This window comes from Thalassophryne amazonica, chromosome 3 (assembly GCF_902500255.1).
Source record: "Thalassophryne amazonica chromosome 3, fThaAma1.1, whole genome shotgun sequence".
NCBI classification, from domain to species: Eukaryota; Metazoa; Chordata; class Actinopteri; order Batrachoidiformes; family Batrachoididae; genus Thalassophryne; species Thalassophryne amazonica.
In genome coordinates, this window is record NC_047105.1 from 101,041,143 (window position 1) to 101,068,263 (window position 27,121).

General features: G+C 42.7%; 1 long non-coding RNA gene across 1 annotated transcript; it reads right to left on the bottom strand.

Moving 5' to 3' along the window:
* Positions 1-13,621: 13,621 nt before the first annotated feature.
* LOC117507986 lies at positions 13,622-26,811 on the bottom strand. Its single transcript, XR_004559925.1, has 3 exons — positions 26,801-26,811; positions 16,449-16,452; positions 13,622-13,764 (listed from the first exon to the last, which is right to left on the bottom strand). It is a non-coding gene; the product is annotated as an uncharacterized LOC117507986 (long non-coding RNA).
* Between the last annotated feature and the right edge of the window lie 310 nt (positions 26,812-27,121).

The following is a 27,121-nucleotide window of genomic DNA, read 5'->3' on the forward strand; positions in this document are numbered from 1 at the left end:
GCTGGATAGCAGATGGGCAAAGGAGGTCGGGCTCCCTCTAGTGGCCTTACCGTCACCATTGTCGGTGCGGGCACTAGATGGCACCCTTCTTCCACTAATCACACACCAGACTCAGCCAGTGACATTGGTGGTGTCTGGGAATCACAGGGAGGAGATTGTGTTTTATGTAACACCTTCTACCTCCCGAGTGATATTGGGTTTTCCATGGGTGTTAAAACACAATCCCCGGATTGATTGGCCGTCTGGGGTTGTGGTTCAGTGGAGCGAAACCTGCCACCGGGAGTGTTTAGGATCCTCGGTTCCACCCGGTGTGACAGCTAAGGAGGAGGTTTTAGTCCCCCCCAATCTGGCGGCGGTGCCAGCCGAGTACCACGACCTTGCTGACGTCTTCAGCAAGGATCTGGCACTCACGCTGCCCCCGCACCGTCCGTACGATTGTGCCATTGATTTGATACCGGGCGCTGAGTACCCGTCCAGCAGGCTGTACAACCTCTCACGTCCGGAACGCGAATCAATGGAGACCTACATCCGGGACTCGTTAGCTGCCGGGTTGATCCGGAACTCCACCTCCCCGATGGGTGCTGGTTTCTTTTTTGTGGGCAAGAAGGACGGCGGACTCCGTCCATGCATTGATTACAGAGGGCTGAACAAGATCACGGTTCGTAACCGATACCCGTTACCTCTGTTGGATTCAGTGTTCACGCCCCTGCATGGAGCCCACATTTTCACGAAATTGGATCTTAGGAATGCTTATCACCTGGTTCGGATCCGGGAGGGAGACGAGTGGAAGACGGCATTTAACACCCCGTTAGGTCACTTTGAGTACCTGGTCATGCCGTTCGGCCTCACCAATGCGCCCGCGACGTTCCAAGCATTGGTTAATCACATCTTGCGGGACTTCCTGCATCGGTTTGTCTTCGTATATCTAGACCATATACTCATTTTTTCTCCGGATCCTGAGACCCATGTTAAGCATGTACGTCAGGTCCTACAGCGGTTGTTGGAGAACCGGCTGTTTGTGAAGGGCGAGAAGTGTGAGTTCCACCGCTCTTCTTTGTCCTTCTTGGGGTTCATCATCTCCTCCAACTCCGTCGCCCCTGATCCGGCCAAGGTTGCGGCGGTGAGAGACTGGCCCCAACCAACGAACCGTAGGAAACTACAACAGTTCCTCGGTTTTGCAAATTTCTACCGGAGGTTCATCAAGGGTTACAGTCAGGTAGTTAGCCCCCTGACAGCCCTGACCTCCACAAAAGTCCCCTTCACCTGGTCGGATCGGTGCGAAGCCGCGTTTAGGGAGTTGAAACGCCGGTTCTCAACTGCACCAGTTCTGGTGCAGCTCGATCCCAAGCGCCAGTTTATTGTTGAAGTGGATGCCTCTGACTCAGGGATAGGAGCCGTGCTATCCCAGAGTGGGGAGTCCGACAAGGTTCTCCATCCATGTGCCTACTTTTCCCGCAGGTTGACCCCAGCTGAACGGAACTATGACGTCGGCAATCGGGAACTTCTTGCGGTGAAGGAGGCTCTTGAAGAGTGGAGACACCTGTTGGAGGGAGCGTCGGTACCATTTACAGTTTTCACGGACCATCGGAACCTGGAGTACATCCGGACCGCGAAGCGTCTGAACCCCAGGCAAGCCTGCTGGTCGCTGTTCTTCGGGCGTTTTGACTTCCGGATCACCTACCGCCCCGGGACAAAGAACCAACGATCTGATGCCCTGTCCCGGGTGCACGAAGAGGAGGTCAAGACCGAGCTGTCAGACCCCCCTGACACCATCATCCCCGAGTCCACTGTCGTGGCCGCCCTTACCTGGGACGTGGAGAAGACCGTCTGGGAGGCCCTGACACAGAGCCCGGACCCGGGGACAGGTCCGAAGAACAAACTGTACGTCACACCAGAGGCCAGGGCTGCGGTCCTTGACTTCTGTCACGGTTCCAAGCTCTCCTGTCACCCAGGGGTGCGAAGAACCGTGGCAGTGGTCCGGCAGCGCTTCTGGTGGGCGTCTATGGAAGCCGACGTCCGGGAGTATGTCCAGGCCTGCACCACCTGCGCCAGGGGCAAAGCTGACCATCACAAGGCCCAAGGCCTCCTCCAGCCTCTGCCAGTGCCTCGTCGCCCCTGGTCTCATATCGGCCTGGACTTTGTCACGGGCCTCCCGCCGTCCCAGGGAAACACCACCATCCTAACGATAGTGGACCGGTTTTCCAAGGCGGCCCACTTCGTGGCCCTCCCGAAGCTCCCGAAGGCCCAGGAGACTGCAGACCTCCTGGTCCACCACGTCGTGTGTCTGCATGGGATTCCATCGGACATTGTCTCGGATCGTGGTCCTCAGTTCTCCTCCCAGGTCTGGCGGAGTTTCTGTAGGGAACTGGGGGCCACCGTCAGTCTCTCGTCTGGGTACCACCCCCAGACGAACGGGCAGGCAGAGCGGACAAACCAGGAACTGGAGCAGGCCCTCCGTTGCGTGACCTCCACGCACCCGACGGCCTGGAGTGACCATCTGGCCTGGATCGAGTACGCTCATAATAGCCAAGTCTCGTCTGCCACCGGCCTCTCCCCATTTGAAGTGTGTTTGGGGTACCAGCCTCCATTGTTCCCGCTAGTGGAGGGAGAGGTCGGGGTGCCCTCGGTCCAGGCCCATCTGAGAAGGTGCCGTCGGGTGTGGCGTACCGCCCGCTCTGCCCTGCTCAAAGCCCGGACGAGGGCCAAGAACCATGCAGACCGCCGGCGTGCCCCGGCCCCTGCGTACCAGCCTGGGCAGGAGGTTTGGCTTTCTACAAAGGACATTCCCCTGCAAGTGGAATCCCAAAAGTTGAAGGACAGATACATCGGACCTTTCCCTATCCTCAAGGTCCTCAGTCCAGCCGCAGTGAAGCTGAAGCTGCCAGCTTCACTGCGGATCCACCCAGTTTTCCATGTGTCCCACATCAAACCTCACCACGTGTCACCCCTCTGTGCCCCCGGACCGGCGCCGCCTCCTGCCCGGATCATCGACGGGGAGCCGGCTTGGACCGTGCGCCGGCTCCTGGACGTCCGTCGGAAGGGCCAGGGGTTCCAGTATTTGGTGGACTGGGAGGGGTATGGACCCGAAGAACGCTCCTGGGTGAAGAGGAGCTTCATCCTGGACCCGGCCCTCCTGGCCGACTTCTACCGGCGGCACCCGGACAAGCCTGGTCGGGCGCCAGGAGGTGCCCGTTGAGGGGGGGGGCCTGTTGTGTGGGCCGCTGAAGAGGAGGTACTGCTGGCCCACCACCACAAGATGGCGCCCTGCTTGAAGTGCGGGCTTCAAGCACGAGAGGGCGTCGGCTTTGCTGGAGGTGACAGCTGTCATTAATCAACACAAGCTGTCACCCATCACCACCACTACAAAGACCGGACTGCAACTCCACCTCCTCGCCGAGAAATCAACTACCATTCAGGTAATTTCTCTGCTGACTGACACTTTGTGTGTAATAACCTGAACTTCTGTTGCAGCCGTTTTCCTGGAGTGTGTCCTTATCTGAGGGATTGGCGTTTGGTGTGACAGCGACGGCTTCGCCTCACACCCCAACCCAGATAAGTGGTTGACCAGGAGCTGCACGGGTGTGTGTGATTGGAGGTGGAGGTTTTCCCTCCTTTACTTAATACAGACTGTGGGATTACTGAGTGTGCGAACTCACACTCATCTGGACTGTCTCTGTTCTCTGCCAGCAGTACCGGGTCTGACTGCTGAAGACAGCGGCCACCTGGGGCGCAGGGCTTGGCGGCTCCGGTGTTCTTCAGCTCCGTTGGTGTTGGAAGCTGTGTGGGGATCCAGCTCTTCTCTCTCCAGGCGTCTTCTATCGTCGAGCCTGCCCACACGTCACCTGGTGTATGATTGACAGTCCACCATATTGTTATTGTCTGTACGTTGTTGTGCGATTCACAACATTAAATTGTTACTTTTTGGCTTATCCATTGTCCGTTCATTAACGCCCCCTGTTGTGGGTCCGTGTCACGACACTTTCACAACACTTTGGTTCTATTGCTGAATGTACTTTCAAGTTTGCGCTCCAGCCTTGATCACCTCACTCATGTATGTTTACATTTGTGTATGGGAGTTTTCCTTTTAAATACAAAAAAAAAAATAAAAAAAATGTTTTTTGACAAAATTGTAAATTATCTGAAGTGATTCAAAGAAATATTCCTCTCATTGAAGAAATGACAAGATGAAGAAATGCTACTTTAGAAATCCCACAATGCCCCATATTCAGCCACCATCAGTATTTACTCCTTGAAAAAGTAAATTAGTTGCTTTACTGATTACTCAATTTTAAGAGTAACTAAGTTAGATTGCTAGTTACTTTTTTTAGTTACTTACTCAATTTTAAGAGTAACTAAGTTAGATTGCTAGTTACTTTTTTAGTTACTTTCAGTAGCTGCTGACAACTCCCCACCCCCCCGCCACCTCAACATGAAAATGATAACCCGTTTTGCCAATACTCACTTTATAGTCACCATTTCTTGACTTCAATGAACATAAATATTTGTTTAATAAAAAATAAAATAAAGACATCTTTCTTGACCTCATATTTAAATGCTGACAGCACTGTAATGGCAAAACTTACCATTTCTAACCTACATTGTTTATAAATGTAACTATTAAATTCTTTCTAACATTTAAATTATTTCTAAACATTTTAGTTGTTGAAATTATTATTATTATTATTATTATTATTATTATTATTATTATTAAGAAGTAATTAGTAATAGTATTAGTAATAGTGGACCTCTGATCTAGGACTGTTGCCCCCCCACTTCGCGACCACGCTCCCTTCCCACATGGATTTGCCCCTGGTTTGCTGTTTCAGCAGGAAGAATGGATCGCATTTATTTATGCAGAAAATGCGACCAGATTGACAGGTAAGAATGTTTTATCAGCATTTTTTTTAAGTCATGTCCTCAGAAAGGGACTAGGTGCATTTGGGTAGAAAAAAAGTGTAAGTATTTGTGTGTTGCAGATCAGCTGTTTTTAATGAGGACACGCACAGAGCAGCACAGAGCTTTAAAGAAAAAAGTGTAAAAATGTCTTTGTAAAACCATAGCTCTGAGCGTCACCGTGCTTTGAGAGACAACTGTTCTTCAACTCTGAGCTGAGCTTCACAGTGGATGCCGCTCTGTGCAGCAGCTCGCTGAAAGTGGACAGTTCAGACCCCACACTGCATCTCGTTGGGACACCTGTTTTAAAGCTGCAATCGACCCACAATACAAAAAAATAGTAATGCACAGTGACACAGTAACTTTAATCTGATTACTGATTTGGAAACATTAACGTGTTAGATTATTCGTTACTGAAAAAGCGGTCAGATTAGAGTAATGCATTACTAAGTAACACGTTAGCGGCATCACTGGACACCATGCACACTTAATGGAATCTAAAAGCTGCAGGTTTCTTTGTCAATGGAGCTGAAATGTCAGAGGAGAAATGCAGGCAGCCCTCCTTACTCTGCAGGTTTAAATAACCAGACAGCATATGTTGCATATAGAATCAAAGGACAACAATTTTAACAACAAAAGATTTTTGTCAATTATTTCATAAACACTAAATATACCACATGTTCTGGATTATACGTCACACCAGAGTATAAATTGTACCTGTTAAAAAATGCCCCTTAAAGAGGGAAAACCACATATAAATTGCACTGGAGTATAACTCAGTAAACTCTTTAAATTTCTTACCTTGTTCAGATATGCAAAGGTATTCAAATGCTATCTCATAAAAATGGTTGATTTGTGTTTAAATGAATGTACTCCATTTGATGTGTCAGCAGTGTTTCTTTGCAGCCTGGTTTGATTTTTGCAAAGTGTTTGATTGGTTTGACTGGAGTGCTGTCTGTGACATCCTAAGCATTTACTGGATAACCAAGAAGTTGCTGGACATCACACCCAGCCAGTGATGTGTTCTGGCTTCTATATTGTTCAGTGTTTGCATGGACTGGGGTATTGGGTCGGGTTGTGGAAACCAGTAGCTTCGGTGCCTTTGTTAGCAAAGTCTTTACTTCATGGATAATGCTGGTATCTTTGCAGAATCATCGTATGCCCTGATTACAGCACTTAAGAAGATGCAATATCTAAGATTGTTATGGTCCTGGATCAAGAATAAGATTCAGGCTTTCAGTGACTTCCTAGACTTGGCTATCAGAAGTGTATCTGTATGCCACAAAGCTGTCAAATTTGTAGACTGTCTCTTAGTCATGGATGTGCCGAATGTAAATTCAACCAAATAGAGTGGCATGACCTTTAAAGGACATGCCACACCGAAATCATAACAATTTAGATTTAGGCTGTTACATCCAATGGTACACTGGCATTACTTTGTTCACTTCCGTGGGGGCCCCTTCGCACATTGTGCAAATTTGGTCAGATTGTGCATTAAGTGTGCATGAAGCATGAATTGTATGCAAACCTTGTAATTTTGTAGCTGCTTCCAACGTCTTGTACACCTGTTGCTACAACTATTTGCGCACACCAGTGGCTGAAAGACAGAATGTGCGTTGTGCAAACCCATCGATCCCTGTCGCGGCAGGTGTCGGCCAAATTCCAGCTGACACGCAGGAACATCTAACACCGCTTGCATGGCACTTAGAAAAGTTGTGGCCATTCACACTCTTGGCACGACAACAGTCTGCAGACAATCACTGTCGTACTCGCAGTGAAATTTGTCTAAGTGCCCCACAAGTGTGGCTTTGGTGTGTGCGGTGAACTGACAGGAGGTGTGGCTATGACAGAAGTGGCTGTGGGGATCTGTCATTCTGGACATCTCAGCTGGACAGTACTGTATTTGGACAGACATGGATTAACAACTGACCGCTGTGATGCATGTGTGTCTGTTTGCTGTCATCAAGTGGACATAAATAAAAACACATATTTGTGGTGACGGGCTGCAGCAAGCGAGTGTGCGTGCAAGGTTGAAATGGACCATCAGATCATAACATGCAGCAGGTGATCTCACTGTCATGTCACCCAAGTGAGCTCTGTTCCACATGACACGGTGTCCTGCAGAGCACCGTCCACAAGACACGTGTGTCAACAGGACATGCGCGCGGGCCAGATGGATACCACCAGCAGATGTGGACATGAATGAGATGAGCATGATGTCATGACCCATGGTCACTGTACACCATGGGTCATCTACAGAGGAACAGACAGATCATATCTGTATTGCCTGCTTGATAAGAGGGATTTAATACAATGCAATGTTTTTATATGGTGCGCCATTTTTATTTTTTTTTTAAATACATCCATGTGCTTCCTGATATGAAGCAGTTTTCAGCACCCTTTACAGGATAGCAGAGGTAGCTTGCTTGGTAAAGTTTCTGTCTGGTAATCAGAGCTTTTGGAAGGCACGGGTTCGAATCCCGTGGTTGATATGTATTTTTTAAATTTTTTCTTTTGCTGCGTGATGTGGTTACACGATGTGGTTACACATCGTGCAGCTGCTGGGGAAAAGCTGCTGTGTTTCTGTGTCCACGGAACCATCACAGCATGTATTTTTTTTCTTCACACCAGCTGCATGATGTGTAACCCAAAATACAACAGACTCTGAAAAAGTTAAAAGTTTCAGGGTGAAGAGTATTGTCTCCTCTCTGTACATCCTCTGTAAATCCGAGCCATCACTTTTGAATGAAAGCTCTGAAGCTTTGTTACTGGATGTAGCAGCATTCGTGTCACTGTCTCCACAGATCTTATGACAGATGATGCAAACATATGGTCTGTGCTTTCACCACACCTGATTTTTTGGACCACCACACCCACATGAGTGCAGGCAGTCTCGTTCGGGGATGTGCGCACTGGCAATAATAATGACCATTGTGTCCGGTAGATGGTAGAGATGGCCAAGTTGCACATGGCCAAAAACAGGGTCTTTAGTCCATACTGATGAAGTTGATCAACACATATTTAGATGTAAAAATGATATACAGTATAACCCTTGGATTACAAAAAGCAACTTTATAAATTCAGGCAAATAATAATAACAATGTTTTCACAAGATTCATACTGCTGTACAAGAAGCTGTTTTGTGGTTGCTGCTGCTGCTGCTGCTATTGATGAAAATGCATGAGCTGTCTCCTTTTGCTTTCTGTACACAACTGGCTTGTGGTTTACATAGTAGCCCAAGGCTGCAGAATATTATTTTGTGGATTCATCCAATTCAGTGTGTGTGTGTGTGTGTGTGTGTGTGTGTGTGTGTGTGTGTGTTAGAAAGATAGAAAGAGAACTCAAGTAGCAGCAGGGGTTTTGAATTAATGTCAGATTTAAACACATTGAGGCCACAGACAAACTGGAAGTAATTTTTAGATTTGAGAGGTTTTAGTACATTTTTTTTTTTTTACTTTTTTTGTGTCTTGATGTATAAGATCTGACTGGGCCACAGCTCTGTTTTTTAAGATCAGCTTCAAAGAATGAATAAATCAGTCCAGTCAAACCTTTATGTATGCACATAGACCCCCCTCCCCACCCCACCCTTTTTAGTGCCTGGTGTGTAGCCAAACACAGTATTAGACAGCCTTTTGAATGACCAGATGTTGAACACTGACTGCACTGATGGAGGCAGCAAACAGTGTGAGGGCTGGACCCAAACTGCCCACTGATGAATTTGCAGCTCCACTGATATTATTCCACCCACAGCTGCCAGTATGTTGGAGCACCTTCTAGCACATGGTGGGACACCAGAAATAGGTTTGACCTAGTTGGAGGTTCTGCACTGTACCATAAACCCTCTATCCTACAAATGCCTGGGCCCTCATGCTCTGGTTGCAAAAGCCAAGTGTCTTCAATACTCCAGACATTCTAATCCTGTTACCGCAACCAACATTTTATATCACCTTTTACCAGAAATGGAGCAACTTTATTTTTTGGCTCCTGTACAAAGTAAACCAGGCTTTTTGTTACAAAATTGTGGCAAAAGTGGCATTACATGGTTAAAACAGCTGTTTTAACTGCATCATGCCAAAGCTTTCAGTCACAGATTCTCCAAACTGCACCTATTTGTACTTTGGTCTTTACAGTCAGACAAATAATGTGGTACACTTTCAACATGATTGAAGCTTTTTTTTTTTTGATCTGTATGTAATCCTTCAGTGACATTGCTACATCACACATGGTACACATAGGATATGGTATACTGGATTGCCATTGTTGTTTAATCACCTTAGGTGGTACCATTTAGGTCAAACGTGGCTATGGAATCATGGACTAATTATTCAGATTGTACAGGCTATAGATATGCTATAAGTCCCGAGAGCCATTGTTGCTGGCACTCTACATCTCCGCCAGAATTCTATAGGCCTGCCTATAGAATCATATAGGTTTGTTTATCCTATAGGCCAATCTATAGAAATATATTGCTCTATGTATAGAATATAGTGCAGCTCGTATATAAAACTCTGAATTTTATTGTGATTATAAACATGCACAGGACTGATCGGTTATCTTAGTTTCAAATCAAATCAAATCAATTTTATTTATATAGCGCCAAATCACAACAAACAGTCGCCCCAAGGAGCTTTATATTGTAAGGCAAAAGCCATACAATAATTACAGAAAACCCCAACGGTCAAACCGACCCCCTATGAGCAAGCACTTGGTGACAGTGGGAAGGAAAACTCCCTTTTAACAGGAAGAAACCTCCAGCAGAACTAGGCTCAGGGAGGGGCAGTCTTCTGCTGGGACTGGTTGGGGCTGAGGGGAGAGAATCAGGAAAAAGACATGCTGTAGAAGAGAGCAGAGAACAATCACCAATGATTAAAAGCAGAGTGGTGCATACAGAGCAAAAAGAGGTGAATAAAAAGAAACACTGGGTGCATCATGGGAACCCCCCCAGCAGTCTAAGTCTATAGCAGCATAACTAAGGGATGGTTCAGGGTCACCTGATCCAGCCCTAACTATAAGCTTTTTCAAAAGGAAAGTTTTAAGCTTAATCTTAAAAGTAGAGAAGGTGTCTGTCTCCCTAATCCGAATTGGGAGCTGGTTCCAGAGGAGAGGAGCCTGAAAGCTGAAGGCTCTGCCTCCCATTCTACTCTTACAAACCCTAGGAACTACAGGTAAGCCTGCAGTCTGAGAGCGAAGCACTCTATTGGGGTGATATGGTACTATGAGGTCCCTAAGATAAGATGGGACCTGATTATTCAAAACCTTATAAGTAAGAAGAATAATTTTAAATTCTATTCTAGAATTAACAGGGAGCCAATGAAGAGAGGCCAATATGGGTGAGATATGCTCTCTCCTTCTAGTCCCTGTCAGTACTCTAGCTGCAGCATTTTGAATTAACTTAAGGCTTTTCAGGGAACTTTTAGGACAACCTGATAATAATGAATTACAATAGTCCAGCCTAGAAGAAATAAATGCATGAATTAGCTTTTCAGCATCACTCTGAGACAAGACCTTTCTAATTTTAGAGATATTGCGCAAATGCAAAAAAGCAGTCCTACATATTTGCTTAATATGCGCATTGAATGACATATCCTGATCAAAAATGACTCCAAGATTTCTCACAGTATTACTGGAGGTCAGGGTAATGCCATCCAGAGTAAGGATCTGGTTAGACACCATGTTTCTAAGATTTGTGGGGCCAAGTACAATAATTTCAGTTTTATCTGAATTTTAAAGCAGGAAATTAGAGGTCATCCATGTCTTTATGTCTGAAAGACATTCCTGCAGTTTGGCTTGTAGAAATCCCTATGCTCTATGGAAACAAAATTTTGCTCTTGCTGTTTAGAATATCAATTATGCATTTTTCAAAGTATTTATATGATGAAGTTGAAACATTTCAAAGCATACAAAATTCATACATGACATAATGACAGGGAGTAATATGTCAGCTAAAGGTTAGCATATAGGATATAGACAGTCCTACAGGATTGTATACACTGTCGTACGGGTTGAACTGATATAACATGTGCATGTGTAGTTTCAGTTACAGATGTTAGAGTAACCATTTGAAGCAAACTGTCTGCATTAATGCTGACCTGTTTGGATGTTTACAACTATACGAGGTCTGTTAGAAAAGTATCCGACCTTATTATTTTTTTCAAAAACCATATGGATTTGAATCACGTGTGATTACATCAGACATGCTTGAACCCTCGTGGGCATGCAAGAGTTTTTTCATGCCTGTCAGTTACGTCATTCGCCTGTGGGCAGTCTTTCAGTGAAGAGTGGCCCACCCTCTCGTCGTTTTTTTCATTGTTTAGGAATGGCTCAGAGACTGCTGCTTTGTTTGATCAAAATTTTTTCGAAAACTGTAAGGCACAACTGAGTGGACACCATTCGATAAATTCAGCTGGTTTTCGGTAAAAATTTTAACGGCTGATGAGAGATTTTGGTCTGTAAGTGTCGCTTTAAGGACGGCCCACGGCGCCTGACAGCGATCTGCACTCCGAGGCGGCGTCGTCTCGCTGTTTCAAGCTGAAAACTTCCACATTTCAGACTCTGTTCACCCAGGTCGTCATCAGAGAACAGAGAAGTTTCAGAAGAGGTCGGCATGAGGAGTTTATGCGGACATTCCACTGTTAAAGGAGATTTTGTAATGAAAGAACGTGGGGGCAGATTCGCATGTCGGGCCGGACCCGACCGCGGGGGGTCGCCACAGGAAAAACACCTCCATTGGAAACCTTAACGGACAAGTTGGAACATGCCCAGCTGTTAAACAATTTCTCAGATACTCACTTGTTGAAAGCCATCAAAAGCCGCCTGAATTTTACAAATGGTTTTCAAGACGGAGGTGTTTTTCCTGTCGCGGCGCAGATGGATTTGCGTCGTCGTCATGGAAACGACTTGGCGAATTTGCCCGCATGTTCTTTCATTACAAAATATCCTTTAACAGTGGAATGTCCGCATAAACTCCTCATGCTGACTTCTTCTGAAACTTCTCTGTTCTCTGACAACAACCTGGGTGAACAGAGCCTTAAATTAGGAAGTTTTCAGCTCGAAACAGCCAGACGGACGCCACCTCCGACCGCGCCGCGCCGATCCGCTTTGTGAGCTGTCCTTAAAGCGAAAGAAACTCCACAATCTCTCATCAGCCGTTAAACTTTTCACCGAGAACCAGCTGAATTTCTCGAATAGTGTCCACTCGGATATCCCTCACAGGTCCTGAAAAAATTTTGATAAAGCAACGCGCGCCGTCTCCAGCAGCGTCTCAGACAAAGGATTTCAGCCGAGATAGCTGGACCAGTGGTCACTCAAAGCCTGCCCACAGACGAATGATGTCACCGACACGCGTGAAAAAACTCACGCATGCGCACGAGGGTTCAAGCATGTCTGGTGTAATCGCACATGATTCAAATCCATATATATATTGTTTTTTATAAAACTGCCAGTTAGTTTTCTAATAGACCTCGTACTTGTGTTTGATGATACTGTAGTTTCCAAGTTCCATGGTTCGACAAAGAAAATGATGTATGTGATTATGTATAAACATTTAATAGTTTTTAATCTGTAATAAATTATACTGTTGAATTTGGAATTAAGTTATGTAACTTTTTTATACTTTGCCTTTTATATCTGCTTGTGTTTGAGTGTGATGTGTATATACACACTTCTCAAATATATTGTGGTTATAGGTGAACAAAAAGTAATCTGTCTCCTTGCTAGTACAGTGGTAACATTATCTTGCATAAAATATGCAGACAAAATAAAACAATCTGATGTTTTTCATCCAAATTCTGCATTTTTTTTTCTAGCAGATAATTTATCGGCTAAATTTGAGTAAAATGCCAGAGTTGATTAATATGGTGTTTCTATATGTTGGCAATGGAGCCTATAGGTCCTTATGTCTATAAAATGCTTGCTGGTTGGTAGGTGATCAAATACTTCCATCCATTTTCTTCCGCTTTATCCGGAGTCGGGTTTCATGCAATAAAATGCAAATTAATTATTTAAAAATCATACAATGTGATATTCTGGATTTTTTTTTTTAGATTCTGTCTCTCACAGTTGAAGTGTACCTATGATAAAAATTACAGACCTCTACATTCTTTGTATGTGGGAAACCTGCAAAATTGACAGGGCCTCAAGAGAGATCAAGAAAGAGGTAAGACCTCTATGGAATCCTATAGAAACCTATAGAACATTTTCCCTCCAAAACAAGTCAAACCTGGGCATAAGTGGGCTCATTTTGTTTGTGACACTCCACAGAAAAATAATATCCAGTTGTATTTCCCATAAAGTAATGTTGTATGTTGTTATAATCCATCAAAGTCCATTTTATTCCATGAAAAATTAAAAATATGACAATAAAAAGGCATCTTTCCAGTGCATAACAACTAGTTTCCGACACATCCGGATTTTCCATGTGACTTGGGCTCATTCACGAACCTGTTTACTGTCTAAATCCAGTGTAATCGCCGTTCTAGGTATGCACATTCATCTGGTGGATGCTTCTGAGTAAAACAAGTGCTCCCAAGGCACTTCTGCATTGAAGATTTTGGCCATTCAGAGCCAGCAAACCAAGTGACATATCAAACCTATGAGTCATATGTTCTATTAGCCAACGAAATAAGCTTCCCAGCACACCATGGGAATCGTAGTCTTTATCTTTTGCTGTGTCTCTCAAAGGGAGACACAGCAAAGCGAGGCCAGAGCACACAGGAGTGAACGCTAAAATATGAAAATTTGAAACATTGAAAAAGAAAGTGCTTGAATGGAAATTTGCATTCATATAAATATGGAAATGTATTTTTTTATGGTCAAATTAGTCATAACATACAAACAATCCTGTTTGGCACATTTGGAGCTAATTGGGATCAACTGTGCCAAATGGCACTTTTACATACTAAAAGCCTTACAGTTTCACAGTGCTTAAGACTAGAGATCTAATGTTGTGCACAGCTGTTGTCCAGAACATAAACAAGTGTAGTGAGTTTGAAAGGTCTACTATGAAGTATATCCAATGTGTTGTTGTTGTTCATTCGACTGCTCCCAGTTTATTGTTCGAGGTCACCACAGTGGATACAGCCAGATCCGCATTGGTCATTGGCACAAGTTTTACACCGGATGCCCTTCCTGACGTAACTCCAGTTTTACCTGGAGAAACACACACAGCCGCTGGTGTTCCAAAGAGATCTCCCATCCAAGTACTAACCAGATCCTGCCCTGCTTAGCTTCTGAGATCTGATGGGATCAGACTGACACAGAGCAGACCGACTGCTATGAAGTATATTCAAGATACAGGCTATTAAAATGACTTTACATGAGGAGAACAAAAAAAAAAAAAAAGAAAAAAAAGAAATTGGACATGTTTGAAGTTACGTTACTCAAGTTGTGTAGCACTTACAGAGTCCATACACATATCTCCAGAAACCAGAAGACAAGAACTTTCAAATGATATATATCACAAGCATGTGAGAGTTATAACATTATTTTACTGACCAATGGCATTTGGGTATGCAATGCATTCATGCACAAGCCAGAAAGAGGTGGATTGATGAGTCGTGCAGCGCTGAATACAGCAGGATGTCTCAGCTCAGCTGAGCTGGCTCGATATCCAGGTCAGAACGGCATTTTAACACATATTTTGCGGCCATTTTTCCGTGTGTGTTCACTCGCGTATTTGCATTGAAAATGGATTAACATCTGGGCGCTTCATCAATATTTTGCTAGGTTAGGAGGTGTCATGTCGCTGTCTGTGAAGGGACATTCATGTTTAGTGGGCAGCATGGGGAGTGTGGACATATATTAACCTCTGTGACCACTGCTCTGTTGCTGCAGAAGTTACTACAGTGAGTGTGGGGGGTAGGGGTGTTCTGAGCTGAGGTGAGTCTCTCACTGTTCATGTGAGATGTGCGATGCAGCCAGCACAGAGACAGCACAGACAAAACAGCACAGCTCAGTGACGCTGACAAACAGCTACGCCTGTTTTCAGTGTCTCTGTGCCGTCATCTGCTTGTGCTTTGATCAGCTCGAGCACTCTGAACAGTGTCAGAAAAAAAACTCCATCAAATTTTTTCATGAAATAATTCTTGCTTTCAATACATCTAAAACCACTCAAAATTAGTTAAAATAGGGCCTGCCAATAACATTTTAGAGGTTTAAAACACTATAGCTCATCAAACGTCAGGTCTGAAAAAGCACCACATTAAATAACACAAGGCTTTTTTTAACCAAAGCAGGACAAAATCAGTCAGGGAACGACGATTTACCAAGACTGACTTCAAATATGAGTAAATGAAGTACTTTTTTGGGGGAGGGGATCTTGTTGCGCTTTGGAAATGAGAAAGTGCCTCTGTCCTGAAAAGAGACAGTCTGTATTCAGAGTGGGTGTGCCATCTAGTGTTCAAGAGAAGAAACCTCAGCTACTGACCCAACAACAAGTGTACCAAAACATTAAATATAGCTTGGCTTGCATCTTCGACGTACCTTCTGGCAAATTGTAGCTGTAGTTTTGAGATCCACATAATAAATGTTCTCAAAATTACATTATATCTGTTTTTGTTGTTGTTGTCATTGTTTTTTTTTCTCAATTTAGCTTTGCTAAGTCACCCATTCAGAGCACTTACGTTATAATTTTTACAATTAAGTTTATATCACGATATATACCGTTACCGTGAAGGGATTCAATTTATACCGTGATATGAATTTAAGGTCATATCGCCCAGCCCTATTTCTGGCCCAGTTCTGAATGTCCAGGTGTTTGCTCGCTTTGGGCTGTCTGCTGGAGCATGTTTGAAGCCTGGTTGCCATAGAAAATCAATAACAAATACAAACTCTCTCACTACTAGAAATAACTGTAATGTGATTGTGATGACACAGTGTTTGCTAACTCCTCACCAACAAAATTACCCTGGTACTGTTACTTTATTTTGCAAGTGAAATTCCAGACAGACAAGCAGTTGCTGGACAACCAACCAGACACTGCGGTCAATGACAAGGGAAAGAAGACTGTAGCTATTATTGATATGGAATTCCCAACTGATGGCAACATCAGAAGGGAGGAGCATGAGAAAATCGAGAAGTATCAAGGGCTGAAGGAACAACTGGAGCAGAAGGTAAAATCCAATGTGGTGCCAGTGGTAATAGGAGCACTAGGAGCTGTAACCCTCAAATTCAAAGAGTGGATCCAGGTGATTCCAGGCACAATATCAGAGGCCTCTGTTCAGAGAAATGCTGTCCTAGGAATAGCTAAGATACTGCCTCAAATGGTAGAGGACCTGAGCTTGAAGAATACACATACCACCCTCACGGGGAGGATTTTATATATATATATATGATACTTTTTATTACCCTTTTTGATATGTTTTGTTCTTTATTAATAAAATAAACATAGAAGACACAAGCTTTGTCTTTTCTGCATGTACAACCCCAATTCCAGTGAAGTTGGGACATTGTGTAAAATGTAAATAAAAACAGAATACAATGATTTGCAAATCCTCTTCAACCTATATTCAATTGAATACACCACAAAGACAAGATATTTAATGTTCAAACTGATAAACTTTACTGTTTTTGTGCAAATATTTGCTCATTATGAAATGGATGCCTGCAACACGTTTCAAAAAAGCTGGGACAGTGGTATGTTTACCACTGTGTTACATCACCTTTCCTTCTAACAACACTCAATAAGCATTTGGGAACTAAGGACCACTAATTGTTGAAGCTTTGTAGGTGGAATTCTTTCCCATTATTGCTTGATGTACGACTTCAGTTGTCCGGGATCTCCATTGTCGTATTTTGTGCTTCATAATGTGCCACACATTTTCAGTGGGCGATTTCAATGGTCTGGACTGCAGGCAGGCCAGTCTAGTACCCGCACTCTTTTACTACGAAGCCACGCTGTTGTAACACGTGCAGAATGTGGCTTGGCATTGTCTTGCTGAAATAAGCAGGGACGTCCCTGAAAAAGACGTTGCTTGGATGGCAGCATGTGTTGCTCCAAAACCTGGATGTACCTTTCAGCATTGATGGTGCCATCACAGATGTGTAAGTTGCCCATGCCATGGGCACTAACACACCCCCATACCATCACAGATGCTGGCTTTTGAACTTTGCGCTGGTAGCAATCTGGATGGTCTTTTTCCTCTTTTGTCCAGAGGACACAACGTCCATGATTTCCAAAAACAATTTGAAACGTGGACTCAGACCACAAAACACTTTTCCACTTTGCATCTGTCCATTTCAAATGAGCTCCGGCCCAGAGAAGGCGGCGGCGATTCTGGATGTTGTTGATGTATGACTTTCTCTTTGCATGGTAGAGTTTTAACTTGACCTTGTAGATGTAGCAACAAACTGTGTTAACTGACAATGGTTTTCTGAAGTGTTCCTGAGCCCACGCAATAAGATCCTTTACACAATGATGTCGGTTTTTAATGCAGTGCCGCCTGAAGGATTGAAGGTCATGGGCATTCAGTGTTGGTTTTCGGCCTTGCCGCTTACCTGTAGAAAGTTCTCCAGATTCTCTGAATCTTCTGATTATATTATGGACTGTAGATGATGGAATCACTAAATTCCTTGAAACTGAACGTTGAGAAACATTGTTCTTAAACTGTTGGACTATTTTTTTCATGCAGTTGTTCACAAAGCGATGATCCTCACCCCATCTTTGCTTGTGAATGGTTGAGCCTCTTGGGGATGCTGCTTTTATACCCAATCATGACACTCACGTGTTTCCAATTAGGTCTTCTTTGAGCAGCCATCAACTTTCCCAGTCTTTTGTTGCCCCGTCCCAACTTTTTTGAAACGTGTTGCAGGCATCCATTTCAAAATGAGCAAATATTTCCACAAAAACAACAAAGTTTATCAGTTTGAACATTAAATATCTTGTCTTTGTGGTGTATTCAATTGAATACAGGTTGAAGAGGATTTGCAAATCATTGTATTCTGCTTTTATTTACATTTTACACAATGTCCCAACTACATTGGAATTGGGGTTGCATAAATGAACACAGTTATTGCTGGGTAATTAGTTGTGATGTAAGGGACACCAGATAACAATCTTCCATAGGGCACCAAATCAGTCAAGCTTTGCTATACACAGTACATGCAGAAAAGTGCACATAGTGTCTTGGCTGGTTCCAACACTGTGACCTCACATCCGCCCCTTACTGAGGCAGGAGCTGCTGAACTGCAGGAATTTTGGTGTGACCAATCAAATTCCATGGATGCAAACAAATTTAACTGCACTGACAAAGAACATGATTAGATAAGAGATATATGAATATAGTTACTTAATTAAAGAGGTGTTTCAAGCACAAAGATGTAACATTTTACATCCCATTTGGTTCAGTACAACAATATATTCAAAGCACGCCATCTCAGCAGACTCCCACCAAGTGCAGCACACCTAAGTGAGCCTGCTATCATCAGTCTTTCAAGCCCAATTGCTTCATTAGAGAAATGGTTTCCTTGTGGGTTCCATTAAAGAAGAACATTTTCTGATTTAAGCTCAGTTTCAAAATCATTATAGTCTCTCTGCCAGGGTTTGAATATTTCCAGTGGAGGATCTCTCACGAGCACATTTATAAAAACACATAAACTATGCATGATTGGTGTTCCTAAAAGCCTGATGCACATGGAGTATGACGACCTGATCTTGCATGTTGTACACCTATATAAGACTTCTGTAAGGTTTCTGTTTTTGTGGGGTAAGTCCTGACGAATAACTGAACACCAGCAATACATTCTTCAGTTGTATCAGCCAATTAAGTTATCATTAGAGCAGGAGCTGATTATCATTATTAGGACAAAGGCAGTGGTGTGGACATGAGGGCCCTTCCGTGATTGCTTGCAGTCAAAGTTGTTGTTGTTAGTATTATTATTATTATTATCAGTGTGCCTGGGCGTCAATGCCCAGGTGTGAAGTTACATAGACATCTGGGATATCCACCAAGCCTCATCCTGTCCATCAAAATGAAAGTCTGAATATTCTATTGAAAGCACACATGGTCGCCACAGCAGATCCAAGGAGATCTGCATGTGAATTTGGCACAGGTTTTCTTTTAAAGTTATTTATTTAACCCTCTGGGGTCCGAGGGCATTTTTGGGACAGTTCACTCACCTGGCATAAATGTTTTATTATTGCTGTTAACAGCTCTCCCTGCATCCCACAATCAAGCGGCGACTGATGGGATCCAAGCTCTGTTCCTGGAATTCGACCCATGAATAACATGTCTGTGCAAAGCTCCCCCTGTCCCCTGCATCTTCATATGTTGATTTGTCTGCCTGTCATTGCTATGAGATTTTGTCGTTAATGGCTCCATATACAGTTGATGGTGTCAAAGTCTACTGTGGTTTTCCAGCAGCCCTTTGGGAAAAAACTTTCAAAGATCCTTTCAATAACTTTGTTTGGATCGGTTAAAACATAGTACATCCCACATAGATTGAGGGTTAGGATTAGGGCTAGGCTGTTTAAGTAATCACGAGCGAAACAGTTTTTGGCTTTATTTTGACACGAAACACGTTTTTATCTGAAAATGTGACAGTATAGATCTGTGGTGTTGACAACAATATAACAGATGAACCCTTCTTCTCTTGTGGCATTTTCTTTTGCAGCCAGCATGCTTATTGTTGCACTGCTGCCATCTGCTGCATCAGTCCGTTATAGCAGCACTAAATCCTCTCGATGAGTCTCGTGTCTTTCAAATATTTAAAAAGCTAATGCTTCCCTCTCTTACTTGACCTTATGGCTAAAATAGTTGCTACAGAAACTTCTTTCAGGTCTTACAATTGATGTCCTTCAGTTTTTACTCTTTAATAGCTAAACCTTTCAAAAATGACGAGATATATTTTGTCTGCATGTTGAAATCGGCCTGCATCAATTTATTTTTAGGTAACACTTTATATTAACTGCACACTATAAAGCATTAGCAAAGCATTTATAAAGTGTAAGTAAATGCTTAAATAACTACTTATAAAACATTTACAGAGCATTCTTTTCTATTAGCTAGTCATTGGTAAGAACATAAACAGATTTCCGTACAGCTTTACAATGAGCGTGCGGTTAATAATAAAGTGTTACCTATTTTTAATCTTTATTTTGGTGAATTTCATAGACTGTGGTACAGCTGGTGCACAGGATGTGTGATTTTTAATGATGCTATGCTGTATGTGCCTGTGGGGTTTTCCTGGTGACTGACATAAGCAGTTGGTGTGATTTCGGAATTTATTATGGGGCAATAATTTGTAAGCATATATTTTACCTGGAAATATTAATAAAGCCACTGTTTTATACCACAAATGTTGTTTTGATAGGTTTTAATCTATTTAAATGATTTACACATACTTGCATGAAGTTCCAGTATATTTCAGAGCTCATTGCAGGTTAAGGAAAGACACTTGAAGAATAGTTTTAGTGAGTTCAGTGATACCTGCCCAATGCTGTGGCATTTATATTAAGTACATGTGCTATAGCACGAGACAGGTATCACTGAAAGAAGGTCTGTATAGACAGATCCTTTTATTACAGTAAGGCTTCCACATACCCCAATGTACCAAAAAAATATAAAATGGAAATTCATGAAATTGGGTCTCTCTAGTGGCCCCGAAATGCTCAAAACCTGTGGGCCCCACCACTGGACCCAGGCCCCTGCTGATTTTCAGAATCTTTTTTCTTTGCCCATTCTCATCCCTGTAAGCAAAATCTTCATACCGGTTAATCATACTGGTTTCTGTATCCAGCATTTTGTCTCTTCTAACTGCTAATTACAGGTGCATGTGCACTATGTGCCCCAATCGATTTCCTCAACAGTAAACCACTCACTCCTGTGCTTGCCTTAGAACAGCAATGTACCATGTTCCAACATATCTCGGCCATGAAAGAGGATGATAAAGCACAAACTGACTGGTTGATTTCTTTATATAATTGCAACACTAAACCAGGTTCTTTGGATCCTGTGCCCTTATTTGCAGTTATTTCCCACTGCTTAAATAGCAATGTGTGTTCAGGCATGTCCCAAATAGATTATTACCATCTGGACTACTGGTTTTTGTGTCTGCCAAAAAGACTGAATTAATTGCTTCAGAAAATGATGTACTGTTTCAAAATGCTCAAAACACTATGGTGCAACGCTGAGACCAATGGCTCCCACTTCAGGTCCATGGGGGCTCCTAGGCTGCACAGTTTCCATCTCTCCCTGCTCTGCCAAAAGCTCATTAGCTCATTCAGCTATCTGTAGCTCTTGATTGGTTGAACACACCTGCATGAGCTAATCAGCTTTTGGCAGAGTCAGAAGAGTTGAAAAATGTGCCTGTTATGGATCCCTAAGGAGTGGAACTAGAATCCAATGATCGAGACAATGAGCATCATCCTTTGGAATGCTATCCATGGGATTACTGAGAAACAAAATATGAAGAAATTAACCTTGTGCTGAGCTTTTCTACAACAGGAGTATGAAATAGCTCACAGCCAGACAGAGTTGGACTGTTTTATCTCAGCAGACAGGTAATTCTAGAGAAGAGCAAAATAACAAAGCCCTGTGACCTGCCTTTGGAGTACAGATTATGCCTTATTTTGAGGAGAGAATGCACAATGACTATGCAGTTAGTTAAAAAAAAAAATCATGTTATCAAAGTCGCATCACATTAAGATGTGAAAAATTTTGTCCTTTGTTTGAAAAACCTTGGTGCATATTTGTATAATTTATATTCTCCAGGGAAATGTTGCATTTATGTCTGTGGCAGCTCAGCCAGTGAAGCTTATGAAGTTATTTCAAAACACTTTCTCTAAAGGTTTTGATAAAAATGACAAATTACACAAAGGTCTACTAGTGGAACTGCTAATTTAAAAGCAGCTGGAAATAATCTAGCGGACAGATTCAGATTAACAATATTATGAAAACAAGCCCCAAAATGTGCCAGAACTCTTTCATTTTCCAACATGACAATGGATTGAGAGAACAAGTGGTGTTCTTGGCATTCATAAACACCTTGGAAAGATCAGCAAGAGAAATGGGCTCAAAATCAATCAATTCCCACCCAATATTGATCAAACAATCAGAAAAGTCAAACTAAGTGCACAATTTGTCCTCACACTGTGGTGACATGCTCCTAATATCATCTACTTTATTCATTAATAAGGTGAAAAAATCAATTGCTGTTTGATTTATAGCCACAGAACCATAGAAGCCACAGCCACAGAAACTGCTGTCCCTGGGTCTGTACTGCCATAGTATCAAATAGGAGCCTGGCTTTATGCTTATTGTTATTGAATAAATTAGAATAAAATGCTGCTTTAGCAGGTGACATGTCACAGTGATAATCTCTCAGGCCATCATGCCGTGTCTGATGAACCCATTCCTGTCTGGAGGATGGGCACTTGTGGTCAAGCCTCCAACAGTCCCTGCCGAGGGCTCTCAGATCCTCAGTAATCCATAGAGGCAAATGCTGATGCATATGTAGTTTGGCTGGTGCAACAGGTTTCGCAGATAAAGTTGAACTTATCCATGAGGGTTTCTGCTGAGAGTGAGAATGAGTTGTTCAAGAGAACCTCTTCAATAGAACCAGAAGTCCATATCATTTATAACTCATGGATATTTATCCACAGTTACGTATTGTAGGCTACTAGTGGAAGTGCAGAAGAACATAAAGTAATGTAAAGTATTTTTCTTTACTTTCACATATACATATTTCACATATACATATTTAGATATACTTTAGTATACACTAGTAGAGTTCTACCTTAGAATTGGAATGCATAACAGAAGATACACCTTACTGAATTTTCATGCATATGTACATCAGTTCAAATATGCAATTAACCACTCATCTACCAAAATTACATTATGCCCTTCAAACAAATGCAACAACTAATCTATTAATAGTCAAGTGGCCTCTGTGTGTGTGTGTGTGTGTGTGTGTGTGTGTATATACCTTTGATCATGGGGAAACTGGGGAGAGCTGACATGTGCCATTTGTTATGCTTATGTATTTTGAGTCAAGGATGAATGGGGTGAAAAAGGAAAGTTGATAGGACGAAATATTTTGAGAAATTAGGGATAATTGGTAACATCAGTGAACAATTGATGTTGTGCTGCAATGCACCATGGGTGTTGAAGCTCAATTGGTTTAGTCAGTTTAGTTAAGTGTCATGTTGCTGTTACCATGAGTGGGAAGTGTAGTGTATTTGATGTCTTCTGCCACTGTCTCTGTATGTGAATAAAAATAAAAGCACCTACTTGGGGCAGAATGTAGGAAAGACAAAAAGCTCTTGCTTATTTTTTCTTCTATGCAGCTCACCACAATATTTTAAAAGTGAAGTGTCCTGTATGTGTGCGTGCATGCATGTGGATAACTGATCGTGGGCAAACTGGGGAGAGCTGACATTTACCGTTTGGTGTACTTATATATTTTTGGTCAAGAAAGAACGCCGCTAAAATGGAATATTGATAGGACCAATATTTTTGGAGAAACTACTGATATTAGCTAACAACACTGAACAATGGATGTTAATAATTACATTCTGGACCCAGATGCAATTCCAACAGGGGCTGGTAAATCATCTATATATTAAAAGCAAAGTGGTGTCTGTGTATGTGTGCATATGTGCATACAGGCAGGGAATGAGTAGATGATAGGTGGAAATTAAGGGGATTTATTATAATCCCACAACCTCCCCTGTAGTTCCAAAACAGCAAACAATGTGAACAAGACCTGAATATCAAAAATCCAGAGAACCATCAACAAGGAAACAGGAAGGGCCACAGCAAATAAACAACAAGCATCAAAAACCAAATGAAAAAGCAAACAGTAAAGACAGAGAACACAATTACTCATGAGTCAACTCATGGGAAACCACACGAAGGAACTGACAAGCAGGAAAAAGGTGAGGACTTAAATGCAAAATGAGCAATCATGACAAGTGCATGAAATGAGAACAGAAGACAAAAACACATGCAAATAAACAAAACACAAAGTGACAAAAAACTAATCAGACAATAGCCAGTGATAAATAACAGACATTTAATTTTTAATTTACCCTTTATTTAACCAGGTTAGTCCCATTGAGATCAAGAGCTCTTTTACAAGGGAGACCGGGACAATTATAAAGTTTCCAATTCACCTAACCTGCATGTCTTTAGGTGTGGCAGGACATCAAAGGGTGAATGGAAAATATATAATCACAATACTCAAACATCATTGCAATCAGAGCTGGAGCTGTGCTAGGAGAATATGAAATATATATTTAAAAAACAACAGGTGTCACCAACCCTGTTCCTGAAGAGCCCCTGCCCTGGAAATTTTCCATGTCTATCTACTCAGGTCACACCTGATTTTTTAAAAAAATGGTGTCTTCCAGCTCTTGATTGGCTGAGCACACCAGATAGAGGCCTGGGAGTGGAACAGAGAGAGTTAGAAAACATGCAAGGCAGGGGCCCTCCAAGAACAGGATTGGGTACAGCTGGACTATAATGTTTGCAGATGACAGTGTGATCTGTAGTGAGAGTAGAGAGCAGGTTGAGTCTAGCCTAGAGAGGTGGAGATATGCTCTGGAGAGAAGAGGAATTAAAGTCAGTAGGAGCAAGACTTAGTACATGAGAATGAGAGGGAGCCCAGTGGAATAGTGCGCTTACAAAGAGTAGAAGTGGTGAAAGTAGATGAGTTTAAATAATTGGGGTAAACTGTCCAAAGTAATGGAGAGGGTGGTAGAGAGGTGAAGAAGAGAGCGTAGGCAGGGTGGAGTGGGTAGAGAAAGGTGGCAGGGGTGACTGTGGCCGAAGAATATCTTGCCGATATTCTTCGGTCACCATCGCTCAACAGAGTCCCATCCTTACTGTAGACAGGTAGCCCAGCTATGTTGTACGGCTTAGAGATGGTGGCACCAACAAAAAGACAGCAGGCAGAGCTGAAGGTGGCAGAGCTGAAGATGTTGCGATTCTCTTTGGGAGTGATGAGAATGGACAAGATTAGGAATGAATATATTAGAGGGACAGCTTAGGTAGGATGGTTTGGAGACAACGTCGGAGAGGAGAGATTGAGATGATTTGGACATGTGCAGAGGAGGGACCCAGGATACATATGGAGAAGGATCCTGAGGATGGAGCCATCAGGCAGGAGGAGAAGAGGGAGGCCAAAGAGGAGGTTTATGGATGTGCTGAGGGAGGACATGCAGGTGGTTGGTGTGACAGAGGAAGATTCAGAGGACAGGGTGAGATGGAAACGATTGATCTGCTGTGATGACCCCTAACGGGAACAGCTGAAAGAAGAAGAGGAAGAATAGTGTGTATATGATAACAAGAACATAAACAATTTATAAATACATTAAGACAGCAAATTAACATTAAAATAATTACACAGTTAATGGGAAATACAAGGGTTGAGTTCTTCCTAAAAAAGTGTTGGGGTCTATGGTTCTAAAAACATTCTGGACTCACCATTCCAAACTTTGCAAATTTATTACCAGCCTTGAAAAATGTCATTTACCCTATTTTATAAACAGTACCCAATCGAGAGCCCGTGGCTCCCCATGGGCAATGCGCTAGTTACACTTATTGTGCCAAAATAGCAGATATAAACACTGCCCCATACCACAGTCCAGACCAAGGGCCTTAATTTTGATCAGACCAGAACGAAGATGGTGTCCCCTGGAAAAGAGCCAGAGGACACCCACATTTCACCTCACTAACAGATGGATAGCTACTTTAGGGAGAGGTGAATAGACCAGTGTTCTGCCTGGGTGGCTGCCCATCAGGACCAAGGACAATTCTGCGGTGTGGTGGATGCATTGACATGCAGCACCAGCACATCACTGGCTTGAAACTCGTAATAAATATCTGGTGTTAATTGCTCAAACTAATATGAAATTATCTGCTGTCTTAAAGAGCACGTCTTTGCTGTAAACAGCAATAAAATCTTAATTCATATCAAGCGTAGATGAATGAATTTCATAACTGTGACTGCAATTTCTCAGAAACTGCTTTGTCCTATCTCTGTGTTTGTTCCATTTTTATACAATGTAAGAAATCTCATAAAGAAGGTCTATAAAAGACAAAAAGCCCAATGAACCTGCTACTTACTGCCTCGAACATTCTCTAAAAGTTAGTATAAATCTATCACCCTGTCCCGTTTTTACATGAAAAAGCTCTAGCTGGGTTAAAAAATGGGTTGCCGCCTCAGTGTCCTAAATTTCAATGTGCCCTGACAGGTTGATGCCATATTTACTGTGTGAAATATAATGCAATGAGATGTGGCTATTAGAATGGCTGTAGCTCTTTTTGATCAGAGCCCTGTGCAGCACAGAGCTGTCACCACAGCGCCGCGAGTTCTTTATTGGCTTGGAAATGCACAGTTCATCAGGGAACTGAACTAACAGACAGATGGATCCTGTGGGGTTGAAGTACACCAGTCCAATCCTGACTGGCTCAAAGGTCTGTGTGTTTCTGTTATGACTCAACTGTTGCTTTATTTATTGTTTAGACACCCTTATAATTTGGACAAACATCCATACTATGTATATACACACACACACAGGTATTACAAATTGTTCTTAGCCTCAGATGTAAACAAATGTATTTGTAGTCATGCCACAAGTAGGCAGATATTTGGACCGCCTGTTTAAAATTGTATTCCAGATACTACTGCATCTTGGTCGTCTGCTGGACACGATTGATTAGGTCATCCTGGGCCAAAGGCCAGATGAGCTGTTGTCATTATGAGGCATTCGTCATCCGTCCATACACAGTTCAAAAAGTTGTATCTTCTGTCATTTTTCAATGGATTTTTCAATGGATTTCAATTGCAGGCAATTGGTAAGGGCACTGTCCATCTGGGGGGGGGGGGGGGGGGGGGGGTGCACAAAAACTAGTTAATACTATTTACCATTTAATATAAAATTAATACAAACCTATATTGATTTAACTACATAGCAAACCCAATTAAATAATAATGATAATAGTGTAGCAGGTTGAATGAATAAACAAAGACTAAGCTACAACTTTTGTCTTTTCTGCACTCTGCCACAACGAGGTGCTGTTATTTTCACACACAACACAGACAATGGCGGCAGTCATCAAACACACTACATTTTACACTCATGGTATGAACAACATGACACTCAACCAAACTGACTAAACCAATTGAACTTCAAAACACAAATTAATAACCAATATGAACCACAATAACACTTAAAACCCCTAAACCCCAAACTCCTACAATGTATTGCAGCACACCAATTTATATT